This window comes from Myotis myotis, unplaced genomic scaffold, assembly GCF_014108235.1.
Source record: "Myotis myotis isolate mMyoMyo1 unplaced genomic scaffold, mMyoMyo1.p scaffold_m19_p_18, whole genome shotgun sequence".
NCBI lineage: Eukaryota > Metazoa > Chordata > Mammalia > Chiroptera > Vespertilionidae > Myotis > Myotis myotis.
This window is the reverse complement of record NW_023416322.1, coordinates 12,234,075-12,251,623: the sequence shown is the minus strand read 5'-3', so window position 1 is coordinate 12,251,623 and position 17,549 is coordinate 12,234,075. Positions and strand designations below refer to the sequence as shown.

At 42.5% G+C, this 17,549-nt stretch overlaps 1 long non-coding RNA gene across 1 annotated transcript in view; it reads left to right on the top strand.

Annotated features, from left to right (window-relative positions):
- The window catches only part of LOC118673630, a 246,725-nt gene that overhangs the window by 199,934 nt on the left and 29,242 nt on the right, over nt 1-17,549 (top strand). The gene's annotated exons all lie outside the window — the stretch shown is intronic.

Sequence of the window (17,549 nt, the reverse complement as noted above, 5' to 3'; positions counted from 1 at the left end):
AAAGATTCAGGCAGGATGGCAGACTGAAGACACCAGTGATTTTTCTCATCTGGGGTCTATTGACATATAATGGATATTAACAAAAATGGATTCACTAGGTTGGACATCTCCCACGGTTGCCTTCATGATCCATGATGATTTGTACACACCAAATATTTCTTTGGGTGGAACGATTTTGCAAATGAATGGAGCTTCTATATATAAGGTTAAAAGTTAGTAGATCTGGCTTCGAACAAAAAGTTACATATGTGACCAGTGAGTTTTCTATCACTCTTTTCCTAGGTTGGACTAGACAAAATGTAGCAAAGCTACTTTAAAAATTCCTCCTTTGTCTTCCCACCTGTTTTGGACAGCCAAGACCAAGAGAAGAGCTATGTATTTGAAACATTTCTCTCTCCTCTCTCTCTCTCTCTCTCTCCCCCACATCTTTCATCAATTTAATTCCCTTTTTATTATCATTATTTATGTTTTGTATAACTAGAAAAATAATTTGTCATGGATTACATGTTATTTGCAAGAGGCTCTAGTAGGATCAGAACAAGGCATGCACAATATATCATCATTTAGCGGCTTCTCTTATAACTATACTGAAGTAATGGTGGAAAAAATACGTGTAAACAACTCCGAGGACAGAGTTTGAATGATGCAGTAATTTTGATTTATACTTGGTATTTGATGGAACAGTATTAGCAGTTAGAGTCAATGGCTAAATGATTCCCCAGCACAAAATGAGCCCGAAGTACAAAAGGAGCTTTATAATACACGATTGAGAGCTCCGAGCCTCCCAGCTTAAATTTCCAAACTGCAGTGTAAATTACAGGCCTGGTTGTCACTTTTAACTAACAATTCCACCCAATATGGTCTGGGTAGGTAATTTGTCCACTATTCCTTTATGAAACAGTAAACAGCAGCCTAATTCCGTTGGCTTTTCTAAAGCAAACAGCCTCATTCCTCATATCTGCTGCAGAGGAGGGCTGAATCTCTGGCCTCTTATGACAACAAGCCCCCTCCACAGACAACATGTGGAACCTGAGATGGCACCGAAATGCTTTCCGTGTCTATTAATAGCATTGACTGCTGATCATCGTAAGGGGTCTCCACCTTCCCCAGTCCTCTCAGGAGTAGAACCCTCCTCTTCCTGATTTCCCTTCCTTACCAATATTCCCCCTCAACCCAACAGCCATTTTCTCTTCATTTGTTTCCTCTCTGGCTTTCCCTACCAGAGAGAGAAAATAAACGAAAACATTGGAAATCAAACTCCAGCACTCCAACTACTGATATTAATAGAATGAGAAAAAGATTTCAGATATCAATAGAGCTTCAAATCCAACCAAGCAAAATAAGCAATTAGGCAGGCAGATGCTCCTCCAGCAGCCACTGAGATAGACTGAATCCTACTACTTCATTAATTTGACTTGCCTACTCTGGGCAGTTGGATCGGACCCTCAGGGAGGATTCCTTAGCCAGAAACGGATCCCCAAAGATTACAGATGTTATGAGGAAAGGGCCATCCAAACATGAGATTGTTTTTTTATCTTTTCAGGCCAGGTAGGAAGCTAATAGATTTGCATAAATGCTTCCTGGGACGTCTGTATTGTAGCAGTGAGTTGGAGAATTTTATTCTAGAGCAGTGGTTCTCAACCTTCCTAATGCTGCGACCCTTTAATACAGTTCCTCATGTTGTGGTGACCCCCAATTTCATTGTTACAATTGAACATAATTAAAGCATAGTGATTAATCACAAAAACAATATGTAATTATATATGTGTTTTCTGATGGTCTTAGGCAACCCCTATGAAAGGGTCATTTGACCCCCAAAGGGGTCGCGACCCACAGGTTGAGAACCGGTGTTCTAGAGGTTGGAGGTGGACTGGTGAATTATTTTTTTTCACTAACCTAAACTTGGCAGTCATGTGCAGAGCACAATCAATGCTTACATCTACCTACTGGTTCTTATTGCTCTATTTTGATTCAAAGGCTATGACACTATCATTCATTTGAAAAAGAATCATTCGAATCATTTAGTCATTTATTCCTTCACCAAATTTTGCTAAGTTGTTACTTTTGATAAGCATTGTGGGCACCAGGGATGTAAAAACAAACACGGTTTTGTCACTGTCCTTGCACAACTCAAGGCCTAGTGGAACAGATAGACATGCACATGGATTATTAAAACCACAATAATCACAATAATATGTGCAAATAATTGTCAAAACCACGAAGAGAACTGAAGAGGGAGTAACGAACTGGGAGAGTTATGAAAGGATAAATGGGACATCATAGGGACTTTGGCCCAAGAATGGAACCATACCGGGTGGCCAGGAAGCCAGGCTAAGATCAAATTGAAGCCAACATTCCCCGTGCACAGTGGATCAAGGTTTGGCTTCTATAGGACCTTCCTGTGGTGATGGTACTGAGCCACACCACCATCTTGCACCCACAGCCCAGGTGCGGAGATAGTTGCCAAGCAACTGGACAGGAAGAGGAAGTAACCCCACCTGACCCTTCACAAGCCCGCCTTTTCGAAAAGCTCACCAATTTGTGTGAGCTGCTTTGCCCCCAGTTTATGAAAGCAGCCGAGCAGAGCCAGTCCCTGGAGCCAGTTTGGAGGACCTTCCTTTCCTCTGTGCTGCCTCCCTTAAGCTTGCACATCTATAATAATATGCTAATAGACTCAACGGCCGGACAGCAGAACGACCATCCGGACAACCTTCCGGGCGACCTTCCGGATGAAGCTGGGGTTGCGAGGGCCGAGGCAGCCGGGGATGTGAGGGCCTACTCTTGCACCAATTTTCTGCATCAGGCCTCTAGTAAGCTTACTAAAATCTGTCTGGAAATTTCTCTGGGGTTTCTTCTCTCTTTCTATCTTGGGCAACCCAAGAACCCTAACTCCGGTAACATAAGAACCAGAGATACTGTCTCTGAGTGTGTTTCTAAAAGATGCCTGAGAATTTGCAACTTTTGGTAGGGAGTCATCGTGGGGTGAGGGTCTGGGAGTGTGGTCACCAGGCAATGAGGAAGGTCTTACTGGGTCACCACTGCATTTTCAACTCTCTGCTAGGTGAATTCATTTTGTGAGCACAACTCCGCTATTCAACAGCTGATCTTCCTGGGAGACATCCCCTCCAAGATGAAAAGGAAAGGTGTGGAGCTGACGGGTGGGGAGGAGGAAGCTTTGAGGTTCATTACCTAAAGGTCATTGGGAGAACAAGATGAATGCAATGTTTCCCCCTTTGCAAGTGCATCTTCTCCTGAGATGCCAAAATGCCACCATTTAAGAAGACACTAGCAGAGTTTTACTCTTTAATTTCTCTGCTCATTAAGCCTTCACTTCTGAGGTGTGAAAATGACTCCAGGCTGGTAATAAACTGCTAGAGAAGTCATTATTTTAAAAAGGGATCTTGCTCCCAAAGGGGATGGGGCGGTAGAGAGCACAATTGCTCCCAGATCAGCTCCTGGGTAGGACAATGATTGTTCAAGTTTTCCAGTTATCATAAGAATAAAAAAGGGCTGTCTAGTTACAGCAAGAAAAGATGAAGCACAGAGCACCCAGGCCTATTCAATAATCACACTAGTCCGTTCTGGGAGTGGGGAGAGGGTACATTTCCATGGGGGGAGGGGGAATTGTAGAATTGTGAGCTTGTGTATTGTAATGCAAAAAAGGCCAAAAGGGTATAGAAAGGACCAAAGAGACAAAAGTCACTGTCAGGGAGTTTTGTGATGTTAAAGAAGGACCTGGAATACGTTAGAATAACAATAATGCTATTAGTAATAACCAACTCCTGAAGCTGTGCATGTCACTAACCTTCACTCTTGAGAAAACCTAGTTGTGTGGAGACAGGACCTCTTCGATTTTGCTTTTGTACATGTCTCTCATTTTGCCTCCAAATTAGTGAGGGGCAGACATTTTTCTCTCTCGAGTAATTCTTTCCTAAGGCAGTAAGTCCCAGACCTTCGGGGCATTAACTTTCTGTGTCCATTCCCTTCCCACCCTCTCCCCCTTCCTTTCTTCCTCTCTTTTTTCTTCCAGTTGTTTGTTCAATGCTTATGGCTGTATTTCTCCTTTTAACAGCATCCTGTAGAATGCAGTCTCTGCATTTCCCTTTAAGTAAAAGTGATTAGAACAATTTGATTTTGAGGAATTTTTGAGCATACAGTAGAACCCAGTGGGATAATCAGAGAGCTCCTGTGTGGTTGCCTAAGTGAAGATGGTGGGAGGTGTGGAATGAAAACTGATTTTTGGATGTGGGTAAAATGTTATTCTAAGGATTCTGCTTTTCATCCACTAATTTTCAAGTCTTTGAGCAATCAGCCCCCACTGCTTGGACCAACTAGGGGGCATGATTAGAGAGCGATTGAAACTCCTGGCTGGGATACAGTGGTAACTTTTCTCTTCAGGAGGAAGTCTCTTCTCAGGAACTGGGAATTCACTCAGTCATCTCACCTGTGACCTCAAGCCAGCGGACCTCTGATAGGTCGCTTAGGCCAATGGTCGGCAAACTCATTAGTCAACAGAGCCAAATATCAACAGTACAACGATTGAAATTTCTTTTGAGAGCCAAATTTTTTAAACTTAAACTATATAGGTAAGTACATTGTTATTAACTTAATTAGGGTACTCCTAAGGCTTAGGAAGAGCCACACTCAAGGGGCCAAAGAGCCGCATGTGGCTCGCAAGCCGCAGTTTGCCAACCACAGGCTTAGGCTTTTATATATATACTGGTAGATGGTCAACTCCCACGTAATCAGTTATTCTTAAGCTCTCTAAACAGGGCTGGGAAGTGAGGAGGAGACTGAATTTTGTGGACCTACATAGATCTCAAAGAAAAGAAGGTAGAACACGTGGCAATTTGTAACTGCAATGATGTGGTTTCTGATTCTACCTTTTGATTCTTTCTTAGTTCCCATCTGTCTACTTACATTACCCATATATTCTTGCATGGTGATTACTTTTTTCCATTAGAGCTTTTTATAAAAATCATATTATTTTAAACTCCTGTTCTGATAATTCAAGCTTTTCTTCCATAGCCCCGTCTGATTCTGATGCTTACTTTTTATCTTCAAACTCTGTTTTGTCTTGTAGTATGCCTTACAATTTTTTGTTGAAAGCCACATATGATCTGAAGTAAACAGGCCTTCAGTGTGAGGCTTATGTTGATCTGGATGGGGGTTAGGCTGTGCTGTACTGTTTGATGCAACTGCAAATGTCAAGGCTAATATATACTTTGGTATCCTTGTTTTTGTTTCCCTCTTATGTTTTGGTTTCCCTAGGTACTTCTTAGATATGTTCTGAAAGATGCAGATTGTTAAAGTTGTATTTTTTTTATTTTTTGTTTTGTTTTTTTTGTTTGTTTTTTTAATCCTTACCCAAGGATATTTTCCCATTGATTTTCAAAGAGAGTAGAAGAGAGAGGGAAAGACAGAGAGAAATATTGATGTGAGAGAAACACACTGATTGGTTGCCTCCTGCATGTACCCCGGCCAGGGCCCGGGCTGTGGGGAGGAGCCTGCAACCAAGGTACATGCCCTTGACCAGAATCTAACCCGAGACCCTTCAGTCCACAGGCCGATGCTCTACCCACTGAGTAAACCAGCTGGGGCTAGTTGGATTTTCTTGTTATTATAAAGAAAAACTTATTGATGTGGTGGTAAGGTATGGGGGTAGGAAAAGTATTCTATAATTCTATGGTTAAGTGTCAGTGTTTTACTGAGCCCCTGTTCCTGGACTGCGACCTTCACAAGTGCTACTGGGTGTGTTTTTTTGTCTTTTCCCACTTTGGGTGAGTCAGGAGGGCTCGAGTGCACTGGAGCCAGGCATTTCCTTCCCTCCAGTCAGTTAGGCTCTGATAGAACCAGGCAGGCCCTGGTAAGAACAGCAGAACACTCAGGTACATTTTAAAATAGTTTATTTTCCCCTTCTGCTGGGAGCAAAAGTGGATTTTTTCTTTGCTATTCACGGTGGGCGCTTGGTACAGCTCCAGGAGGTGAAGCTCACAGAAGTCTGAGTGCACCTTCCATAGGCCAGGCCTCCCTGGAGTTTTTACCTCTCGGTCTTGTCCACATGGAGCCTCCAGCAACTCGTTAACCACAGTATAGGTTTTCCTAACCCCAGGGCTGATTCCCGTGCAGGCTTTTTCTCTTTAACTTGTGATTTTTTTTTTTACATCTGCCTAGTATCTCTCAAATCCTTGGGGCATCAGTTTGCTCCGTGACTTCAGTTCTCTGATGGCTCTAAGGAAAGTTGTTGATTTACGGTTTGTTCAGTGTGTGTGTGTGTGTGTGTGTGTGTGTGTGTGTGTGTGTGTGTGTGTGACGATTTCTAAGCTCCTTACTTGTGCACTTTAAAACCATTTTCCTCAAATGCTGTCATTTTTTTAATCCTTAATCTAGGATATGTTCGTTGATCCTAGAGAGAGGACTGGAGAGCGAGAGAGAAAGAAAGAGAGAAACATTGATGTGAGAGAGAAACATTGATCAGTTGCCTCCCATAAGTGCCCTGACCAGAATCAAAGCTGGAACCTAGGTATGTGTCCTGACTGGGAATTGAACCCACAACTTAGCATTATTATTATTATTATTATTATTATTATTGTTAGTGTATGGGATGGTGCACCAACCAATGAGCCACCCAGCCAAGCCAAATACTGTCATTTTTAAAGGCTGATATTTTAACTTTAATTTTCTTTAAATACTGAGTAGAGTGGTTTAAAATATGTGTTTAATGTTTCAATATCTGAAGTCTTTTCTTTTTCTTCTTCAATATCTGAAGTCTTTAGGGATCTGTTTCTACTCCTGTTTTAGACAGTTGGTTCTCACTCCTGTTTCCTTGTTTCCTTATATAATTGAAAACTGTTCTGTGCTATCCATGCCCCTTGAGAATTATTTCTTTAGATCCCAGAGGCTCTGGATGAAGGTACCTTCCCCAGAGTTGATTTTTGAGTTTGCTTCTTCAGGTACCTAGTGCAGCTCTGTCACTGGAGACCGGGTCTTCAATTCAGACACACATGTTATGCTGGGCTCTTACAGGTATCATCTCACATTCACTCAGCCATTGGTAGGGCAGCCAGCTTCTCATAGCCCCACTCCCTTGCTTGCCTTCTGCCTCAGGATTGGGTGACACCAGGGTGGGGCTCCTGCAGAAGTTAACTGGCATCCACATCACACCTTAGAAGTGAGTGGGAGCAGTGCTCCCTGGAACAACCTTTGGCCATGGGGAAATGGGAGCTTCTGACAAATGCTTTCCACTTCCTTCCTGAGGTGAATGAACATTTCCCCAGCAGCTCCTCAGAGGGTTTCACGGATATTAATGCCGAACTGCCCAAGGAGTCCATCAGCTTGATAACACACCCTTGTACTGGTTTTTTGCCATTCCCAACTTTATGCTCCCTGACTACTGGGATCAATTCCTAGAATACATGACCTGCTATTTCTATCTCAGGTTCTAAAACATACAGCAACTATAACTATATTAGCTGGCAAAGCTGACAGAAACCTTTGTTAGGATAAAAAAGTTTAGCAAAACAAAGCTCAGTCTCTCTTTACAAACCCACCTATGAGTCATAGGCCAGGGCTGGAAAAAGCAGTCTGAACACAATGCCTGGCGCTTGGGGAGGTGCTGGCTCTGTGATACCCTTTAACTGCAGGCCAGATGTTAGGTGAGGTGCTTGTGTAAACCACAGAGGCAGGAATGCATGGGGTGGCATTGCACTAGTATTATAACTGCGCATATGGATATAGATATCATGAAGAAACAACGTAGAAGCTTGTCACGTATTACTTAGTCAAAGGGATTGATTGCTGGGTTTTAGCTCTGTTCTTTGGAAGGAATGAAGAGGACTCAGAAGAATAGAGGCAGAATCCTCATACACCTTTTTTTCTAAAAACGTGTAGCAGGAGCTTAGGGGTTGAAAGATCTTGAAGGGTGCTTGAAAGGCCAGACCCTATAAGGTTGGCATGAAAACAAACACCCCAGAAAACAGGAGTATTAGGCTGTGAGTAAAATGTAGTTCTAAAATGCTGACTCAGCTTCTTTCTTGTCTGTGAGACCTTGTTTTTAGTGACTCAACACATTGAAACTATAATTTTCTTGTCTGGAATTTGAAGACAGTAACAATTTTCATCTAGTGATAAATCATAAGAGTCTAATGATATATTGTCTATAAACAAAAATTAACATGAAACAAATATTTAGTGAGAGCAGACTATGTACCAGGACCACCCTGGGTACTGGGGAAGACTGGGACATGTTCCTTGCCTTGGAGGGACTTCAAACTATGAAGACAGAGATGGGCACACAGGTGAATATAGAGCAGACCATGTCACTGACGGAGGACAGAAAAATCTGAGGGGTCTAGAAGAGAAGCAATCCATTTTTCTGGGTGTGGGAAATGAGAAGTTGACATCTAAGCTGGAAGGCTGTTAGGTTTCTTCATGCATAGAAAGAAAGAAAATGTGGGGGGAGAGGGGAGCCAAGGCCATTCCAAGAAGATAAAGGAAGAGAAGTAAGAAGTTAGAAACAGAATGAAGAGAATAATAAGTTTGATTTGGGACGTGTTAAATTCGAAGTTTCAGTGGAGCCTCCACAGTGTTATTATTCAGTAAGCGGTTGGAATTAGAGTCTCAGGTGAGGGAATGGACCTACACATAAGGATTGGAAGCAATTCGCATGTGCATAATTGTTGCTATGAGAGTGGAAAAACTGCTCAGGGAAGGAAGGTGTTTTGAGCGAAGCAATAATTGGCTCAAGGACAGAAACCTGTGGCATACCAATATTTAAAGGATGGGGGAAAGGGAGATGAAATGAAATGTTAAATTGGAAGTTTTCACTGAGACAACAAGAGAAAACCGATGTAAAAATTACAAAATGAGGCAGATAGGTAAAAGTAAGCATCTGAGAACATTTAGCTAGCTCTCATGTTAACAAGACAAATGAAAAAGCATCTGTTGAGATGGTAGGAGAATTAATGATGGTTTCTTCGGGAAAAATCTGTTCTGGGATTCCTATGATTTCTCACTCAAGTCTGTTCGGAGGAGCTGTAAAAGAAATCACCTGGAGAGTTTGATAGGTAAACCTTGTATTTTAGAGTTGGAGGGACAAGTGACTGCATGTAGCACATGCCTAACGGACCGTAATGTGAGGGAGAGGCCATCTGAGCTGGCCTGCGGTAGCAGTATAGTGAGAGATAATTGTGTTTCCTTCTAATAGTGTGTCCAAGGTGCTTGATTCCAGAGAAGGGAAGTGAACTTCACAATAAGATGTTAGCTTGGTGTAATTTTAAAAGTTATCTTGACCAGGAGGCCTATGTCAGAAGGAGTTCCAGTTGGGGCGTTAGTAGGGAAGCCTCCAAAAACCCACTTATTTGCTTATGAGGGAAAGAGCCAGCTTTATATTCTCGCCAAGCCCCAAGACAATACAACTGTCTTAAGTCAGTACCAGTGAAGCCAGAACCTTCTCATCCTTCTTCCTTCCCTTTTCCATGTTGACCCCACCCCCAGTTCAACCATAGCAGGTTTAAAAACAGCAGCTAAGAGAAGGTAAGAGAGAAAGGTGAACCTCACCTCCTTTCTTGAGGGTAGTTTAATCTGCTTTCATTAATGCCCTTTGGGTTATGAGAAAAGGAAATGGGTTGTTATACCTTTGAATTAAGATTTAAATGCAAATCAACATATTTAAATAGAAATTTCTAATTTTTAAATGGAGAGTCTATGACTTAAGTCATTATTTGGTTTTATGTATTTCCCAAGTGTAACTGCTAACCCTCTTTTTTAAAAAAACACACAATCTAGGTACCTGTCAATTAAAAAAAAATGTATAGACCTGGCTGGTGGGGCTCAGTTGGTTGAGCATCATTCCGTGTACCAAAAGGTTGCCGGTTCAATTCCTGGTCAGGGCACATACCAGGTTGTGGGTTCAATCCCCCCTTGGAGTACATGCAGGAAGCAACCAATTGAGATTTCTCTCTAACATTGATGTTTCTCTGTCTCTCTCTCCCTCTCCCTTTCTCTCTCTAAAAAACAACAAAAACATATCCTCAGGTGATAATTTTTTTAAAGTATAAATGGACAGTGACATACCAATATAATATTGCATTTTGAATATTTTCCATGAGTTGTGTTTTTTCCAAGGCTTGATATGAACAAGATCTGACAAAGAAAGAATTAAAAGCCAGAAAAGAAGAGAATAAGATTAGAATTGTAGAAACCAAGGTGTGTGTGTGTGTGGGGGGGGGGGAGTATAAAAAATAGGGTGGTGCGGGAGACAATTATTTTCATCCTAACATCTAAGACAAGCTGGATGAACCACAATCATAGTGTGTTTCTTTTTTTTTTTTAATATATTTTATTGATTTTCTACAGAGAAGAAGGGAGAGGGATAGAGAGTTAGAAACATCGATGAGAGAGAAACATCGACCAGCTGCCTCCTGCACGCCCCCTAGTGGGGATGTGCCTGCAACCAAGGTACATGCCCTTGACCGGAATCGAACCTGGGACCCTTGAGTCCACAGGCCGACGCTCTATCCCCTGAGCCAAACCGGTTCGGCAGTGTGTTTCTTTTTTAAACCATCAGAGCTCTGAGGATTCAAAGAACCCTAAATAAACTAAACCCCCCAAAAGAAGAGCCCTTTCTAAGAGAGAATAGTTTCATAGCTGTATTAATTGCTAGAGACATAATGGGAAAGGAAGTGAGACCACCACAAAAGAGTTCAAATGAGAAGCCAACCTTACTCGAGATTATATATATATATATAAAATAAAAAAATTTGTGCACTCGGAGGGGAGGGGGGTCCCTCAGCCCGGCCTGTGCCCTCTCGCAGTCTGGGACCCCTCGGGTGATAACGACCTGCTGGCTTAGGCCTGCTCCCGGGTGGCAGAGGGCAGGCCCAATCCCTAGGTTCAGCCCCTGGTCGGACTCAGAGCAGGGCTGATTGGGGAGTTGGGGCGCCGCCCCCTGTCATGCACAGAGCAGGGCGGATCGGGAGGTTGCGATGCCACCCTCAGTCACGCTCAGGGTAGGGCCGATTGGGGGGTTGGGGCACCGTCCCCTGTCACATTCAAGGCAGGGTCGATGGGGAGGTTGCGGCGCCATCCCCTGTCACGCACAGAGCAGGGTCGATCATGGGGTTGGGGAGCTCCCCCCTGTCATGCACAGAGCAGGGCCGATCAGGGGGTTGAGGAGCTCCCCCCTGTCACTCACAGAGTAGGGCCAATAGGGGAGTTGGGGCACCGCCCCCTGTCACACACAGAGCAGGGCAGATCAGGGGGTTGGGGCGCCGCACCCTGTCACACTCAGGGCAGGGCCAATGGGGAGGTTACGGCTCTACCCTGTCACATACAGAGCAGGGCCCATGGGGGGCGGTTGGGACGCTGCCCTCTATCACCCATAGAGCAGGGCCGATCAGGGGGTTGGGGCACCGCCACTGTCACACTCAGGGCAGGGCCGATGGGGAGGTTATGGCTCTACCCCGTCACACACAGAGCAGGGCCCGTGGGTGGGGGGTGGGGGGTTGGGGCACCGCACCCTGTCACACACAGAGCCACAGGGCGATCAGGGGGTTGGGGAGCTCCCCCATATCAGGCACAGAGCAGGGCTGATCAGGGGGTTGGGGTGCCTTCCCCTGTCATGAACAGAGCAGGGCGGATAGGGAGGTTGTTGCCCGGCCCCCTGTCACACACAGAGCCGCAGGGCGATCAGGGGGTTTGGGCGCTGCCCCCTGTCACGCTGATCCCGGTGCCGGGAGGCCTCGAGGCTCTGCTGATCCCAGTGCTGGGAGGCATATTACACTTTTACTATATAGGCTAGAGGCCTGGTGCACGGGTGGGGGCTGGCTGGTTAGCCCTGAAGGGTGTCCTGGATCAGGGTGGGGGTCCCCACTGGGGTGCCTGGCCAGTCTGGGTGAGGGGCTGAGGCCTGTTTTCAGGCTGGCGGGTGACTGAAGCTCCCAACCACTCCTTTTTTTCTTTTTTTTTTTTTTTATTCTGGGCCAGCTTTAGCTCTGAGGCTTGGCTCCAGCTCTTAGGCCTCAGCTGCTGAAAGTAGGTATCTGGTTTGTTTGAGTTCTATAATCAAAACACTGTTTCAACTCCAGGTCTGAGATCCCAGCTAGCTGAAAGCAGGTTTCTGGGGTTTTGTTTAGCTTCTATATTTGTAACAGTGTTTCAAACTGCAAGCTCGGAGGCCGGCAGCGGCAGGAGGGGAACATTGGAATCCTCCGTCACTGAAGCAAGCAAGCCTCATGTTCGCTTCAAGCTGCTTGGCTGCCGGCCGCCATCTTGGCTGGCAGTTAATTTGCATATTGCCCTGATTAGCCAATGGGAAGGGTAGCGGAGGTACGGCTAATTACTATGTTTCTGTTTTATTAGATAGGATATATTTCAGAAAGGAAGGCAGAGGGAGAGAGATAGAAACATCAATGATGAGAGAGAATCATGGATGGATTGGCTGCCTCCTGCATGCCCCACACTGGGAATTGAGCCCGCAACCCTGTGCCCTTGACCGGAATCGAACCTGGGAACCCTTCAGTCTGCAGGCCAACGCTCTATCCACTGAGCAAAACTGACTAGGGAAACCTTACTCTTAATGAACATTTCATGGCTGCATATAGACTGACGTGACAGTTCAGAATTTTGAAGTCCCATGCACAGAGTGATTTTATATACGTTCACCACTCTTTTCCATGGACCTTCTCCACACCACCTGCTACACCTGGGTAGTGTGCTGAAAGTGGGAGCATCTGGGGTGGAAGAACTGAGAGAGATTTCCCTCTAATACCAGGGGACTTTCTCAGAGCAAGGCAGGGGTCCAAGGGGGCATAGGAAGAAGAGGTAACAGAAATGTCTATACATTTCTCTGGACCTTTACAAGTGCAGTTTAGTGACTCAGTATGGGCTAGAAACAGGCCTACAGAGTATTTCTTTCAGATATTGAGAGCCAGCAGCAGAACTGGAAAGCAAAGACTACTTTACAGGGATCCAAGTATCTGACAGACTGTAAATGAGAGAGATACCCTCAATTTGGCATGATAGTGCCTAGAGAGTTCTCAAGATTGTCACAGTACGCAGATGTCATGACTTGCTAAAGAAAATACCTGATCCCACCTTCAAAATATTTGGAACAATTGGAAAGGTAAATATAACTAATGCGGCAAAAAGCCCAGATCCAGCTCAAGTACAGAGTAGATTTACTTTGTCCACAAACTTTAGCAGCCTGGTATAAGAAGATATGTAATTTTTTATGGTGTTAAATATTATTTACTCCAGTCTTTATTATTTGTTTATATATGATGTCCTTTATACAATTACAATTATAAAACACGAGGAGAGGCACGAAAATTTCAGCTATAAAAAAGAATCAATAGGAGACATACAGATGGCCCAGATGTTGAGATCATTTGCTAATAAGGATTTAAATCAACCTTTATAAATATATTAAATATTTTAGCTAAAAAAAAGTATAAGAAGAAACAATCAGGAAATATTAGAAATGAAAATATGTATCAGAAATAAAGACTTTATTCAGTGGCTTGAATAGCAATCTGGTACAGCAGAAGAAATTATCCATGAATTGAAATATAGGTCAATACAATTAACTAAACTTAAACTAAAACTAAAACTAATAATAGAAAGAAAAAACAACAACAAACAAAGTATTTGAGACCTATATGGTAATATCAAAAGGCCAACAGCATATATAACTGGAGTCTCAGAAGGAGAAGAGGGGGAGAGAAGAACAGAGAAATATTTGAATAGATAATGGCCTAGAAGTTTTCAAAATTGATAAAGGTGTCAATTCACAAATCCTAAAAGCTCAGCAAACCCCAAGTAGAATAAATTAAAGGAAATAACACTTAAATACATTATAATCAAACTGATAAATATTAACTATAAAAATTAAGTCTTAAAAATAGCTAGATTTGCCCAAACCGGTTTGGCTCAGTGGATAGAGCGTCAGCCTGCGGACTGAGAGGTCCCAGGTTCGATTCCGGTCAAGGGCATGTACCTGGGTTGCGGGCACATCCCCAGTGGGGGATGTGCAAGAGGCAGCTGATCGATGTTTCTCTCTCATCGATGTTTCTAAGTCTCTCTATCTCTCTCCCTTCCTCTCTGTGAAAAATCAATAAAATATATATTTTTAAAAAATAGCTAGATTAAAAAAGATAAATATACTGTGGAACAACAATAAGAAGGACGACTAACTTTATATCATAAATAATAGAGAGAGAAGACAATAGTACAACATCTTTCAGTGCTAAAAGAAAGGAAAACACTGTCAACCTCAAATTCTATATCTAGCCCTCAAGATTGTAGCTCAATTGGTTGGAGCATTGTCAATAAACTGAAAGGTCATAGTTCAATTCCCGATCAGGTTGATGTCTCTCTCTCTCTCTCTCTCTCTCTCTCTCTCTGAAAATCAAAGAACATATCCATGGGTGTGGATAAAAAAAAATCTCTATCCAGTAAAATTATCCTTGCTTATTTTTCAGATAGATAAGAGCAGAGATGATTATTCTTCATCAGATCTGAACTACAAAAGTTATAAAGAATATTTTTCTGATACTTGATGGAAGCCTAATATTTCAGGAAGGAATGCAGAGCACCACAAAAGATAAAACCATGGATAGATATAAAAGAACCTTACATTTTCTTTAAAATTCCTAATAGAGTATTGACTGTCAACACAAGAATTTTAGCAATACAGTCTGAGTATGAAGAATTAACCAATTATTTGGTATGTCCTGTGGATAAGGGTCAGAAATTCAACTGGAGTGGTATAGCCTAGCAGGGTTAAGACCAATGAGGAAATTTGTGTGGTCAAATTAGTGTGACTGTGGCCAAGGAGAGAACCTGATATTAATTAAGCCCAGGGAGTTGAGCAAATAAGCAAATAATTTGAGGATAGTAGCAGCCAGTGTCTTATTGTTCAGATGAGCCTTACAAATATGGAAAGAGGGGAGGACATAATAAACCCTGGGGTATTGGGTTAGAATTGGAGGTATTGATGTGAACTTGTTGCAGCCCCACCATGGGTTGGGATAGGGGAAGTGAGATTATACTCGGAGACTTGGTCTGTCTGGTGCCAGCACTGCCAACCCCCTCTGGGGTTTGTGTATGGTTCCTGGCTTATGGCTTCTGTACAAGCATTACAGATAAGAGGGATGGGGCTTAATTATACTAGCAAGAATGTGTGGCAGAATACTGGTTCCTGGCACAGATTCAGATTATTAGCATCCCCCCCCCCCCCCCCCGCAATGTCTTATATTCCCCTTCAAACTCATGGTTTTAGCAATCTATCTATCATCTATCTATCTATCTCTATCTATACACACAAATATCTATATATAAATACATAAATGTATTTCTTAGCTTTGCTATTGAGAGGACCTAGAACAGTGATGGCGAACCTATGACACATGTGTCAGAGGTGACACGTGAACTAATTTTTTTGGTTGATTTTTCTTTGTTAAATGGCATTTAAATATATAAAATAAATATCAAAAATATGTCTTTGTTTTACTATGGTTTCAAATATCAAAAAATTTCTATATGTGACACGGCACCAGAGTTAAGTTAGGGTTTTTCAAAATGCTGACACGCCAAGCTCAAAAGGTTTGCCACCACTGACCTAGAATCACTGACATGTCAGGAACAATGAACAGACCTAAATTTGCTCCCTAAATACCATTATCCATGAAAATAAATCAGGACTTCTTAAAGAAATAATAAATTCTTGGACTGGGTCAGGGAAAGTACAACATGAGACTGTACCATCTTCCTGGGTAAAAAAGTAGTGCTCATAGTGTTGGAAGATATGAGAGACACATATGAGAGTCTGCTTGGCTGAACTCCTACTAGCTAAATCTGGTAATTAGAGCATTAAAAATAAATAGTGATAGTAACAGGTTATGACCCACTGAATAAAATAAGAACTCATGTTTTCATGTTAATGTAAATGTGAATGAGCGGAAATGAAGGGAAAGCTCTGTCTTATGGTAGGATGCCAACTAATAAAGGTAGAAGTAGTATAAGCATTAGAAAAATCACCATTTCCGTACCATCAGAACATTAAATAATTCAGGCAAGGATCATCAATAGAAATTAAAACTATCAGGTAAAATTTGAATAGGAACAAGATATTTACATACTATCAGAGCATCTTCCACAAATCACTTATTAATTAATAAGTACAAAATACTTAGTAATTAACTTTAGAGTGGAGTCACCTGGCAAACTCCATTTTAATCAAGAGATGAAAGTTAACATCACCAGTAATAGCACAAATTTACATGATCTGCTTCCTGATATATTTCATTGAGAAGATCACAGCATTACTTTTGTGGCATTTCTGCAAAAGAAAAAAAAGCAATCTGAATACATTTATGAGGAAATGTCAAACAGACACAAACACATGATTATTCTACAAAATAGCTGACTGTACATAAGCATGAATTTTATTTTTAAAGAAGCAGTCAAATGAGTTGCCAGCTTCCATCTCAGCTCAGTATACAAATGGGAAGCTTTTCAATAGGGCAGGACAAAAGGGGGAGGGGTTAAGTAGATCAGGTGAGGCTTAGGAAAGGCCCTTCTTCTCTCTATACATTTTAAACATCCATTTAGTGTCTTGCTTTATAGTTAACAAGCTCCTCCTTTAAGACAAAATCCCTTATGAAAATTAAACCTAACATTCTCATCTTCTTTTAAAAATTTACTTACTGATGAGTGAGAGAGAGAGAAAGAGAGAGAGGTTTTGTTTCACTTATTTATTCATTTACGGGTTGACTCCTGTATGTGCCCTGACCTGGAATCAAACCTGAAATTTTGGTGTATGAGGATGATGCCCCAGCCAGGGACCTAACATTCTCATCTTAGTATAACTTTTTTCAAATCAGATAATTAGATTGCTTTCTTGGGAACACATCTCTGAATCACAAACTAAGAGAATCTTTTTTCCCCCTCTCTAATTAATTTTTTGGGAGGTTGGTGGTTCCATGGAGCACATGTCATTTAGTGTAAAGAAAATACCTACTCAGAGAGTGGGGACTCTGAGGGGCAGCTGAAAGCACTGCTCCCTGCCTTAGTCAGAAGGAAGGGAGATTGGAAGAATGGGAGGAGAGAAAGCCCAACCAAAATTTTTGCCTTCTTTCAATTTTTATTTATTTATTTCTGTGTGTGGACTCAGCTATCTGCATTTAAGCCCTGGAAAATCACCCAAATGACCATTGTCCTATGCAAAGAAGGTAATTACCGATCCCTTGAACAGAAGCAATGGCTGGACAAGAAGGTTTCCAAGGGAATAAGTTGTGAGGTTGCAGCAGTCACCCATCTGGTCACAGTACTAAAGAAAACTGTTCTTATCCAAGAGAGGTGGTTGCCCTATCAGGTAGATTGTGGTCAGAAAGTCGCCTGGGTCCCCAAAAGATTTCACTAAAAGCCCCAGATTCTGGTTGTACTATTGCCTCAGAAACCTGCCTCCCTATGCTATCTGATCACCCTGAGGCCGAACCCTGAAAGGAATACTGCCTCCCAATGAGATCTGAGACTTAGGAACCTCAGAT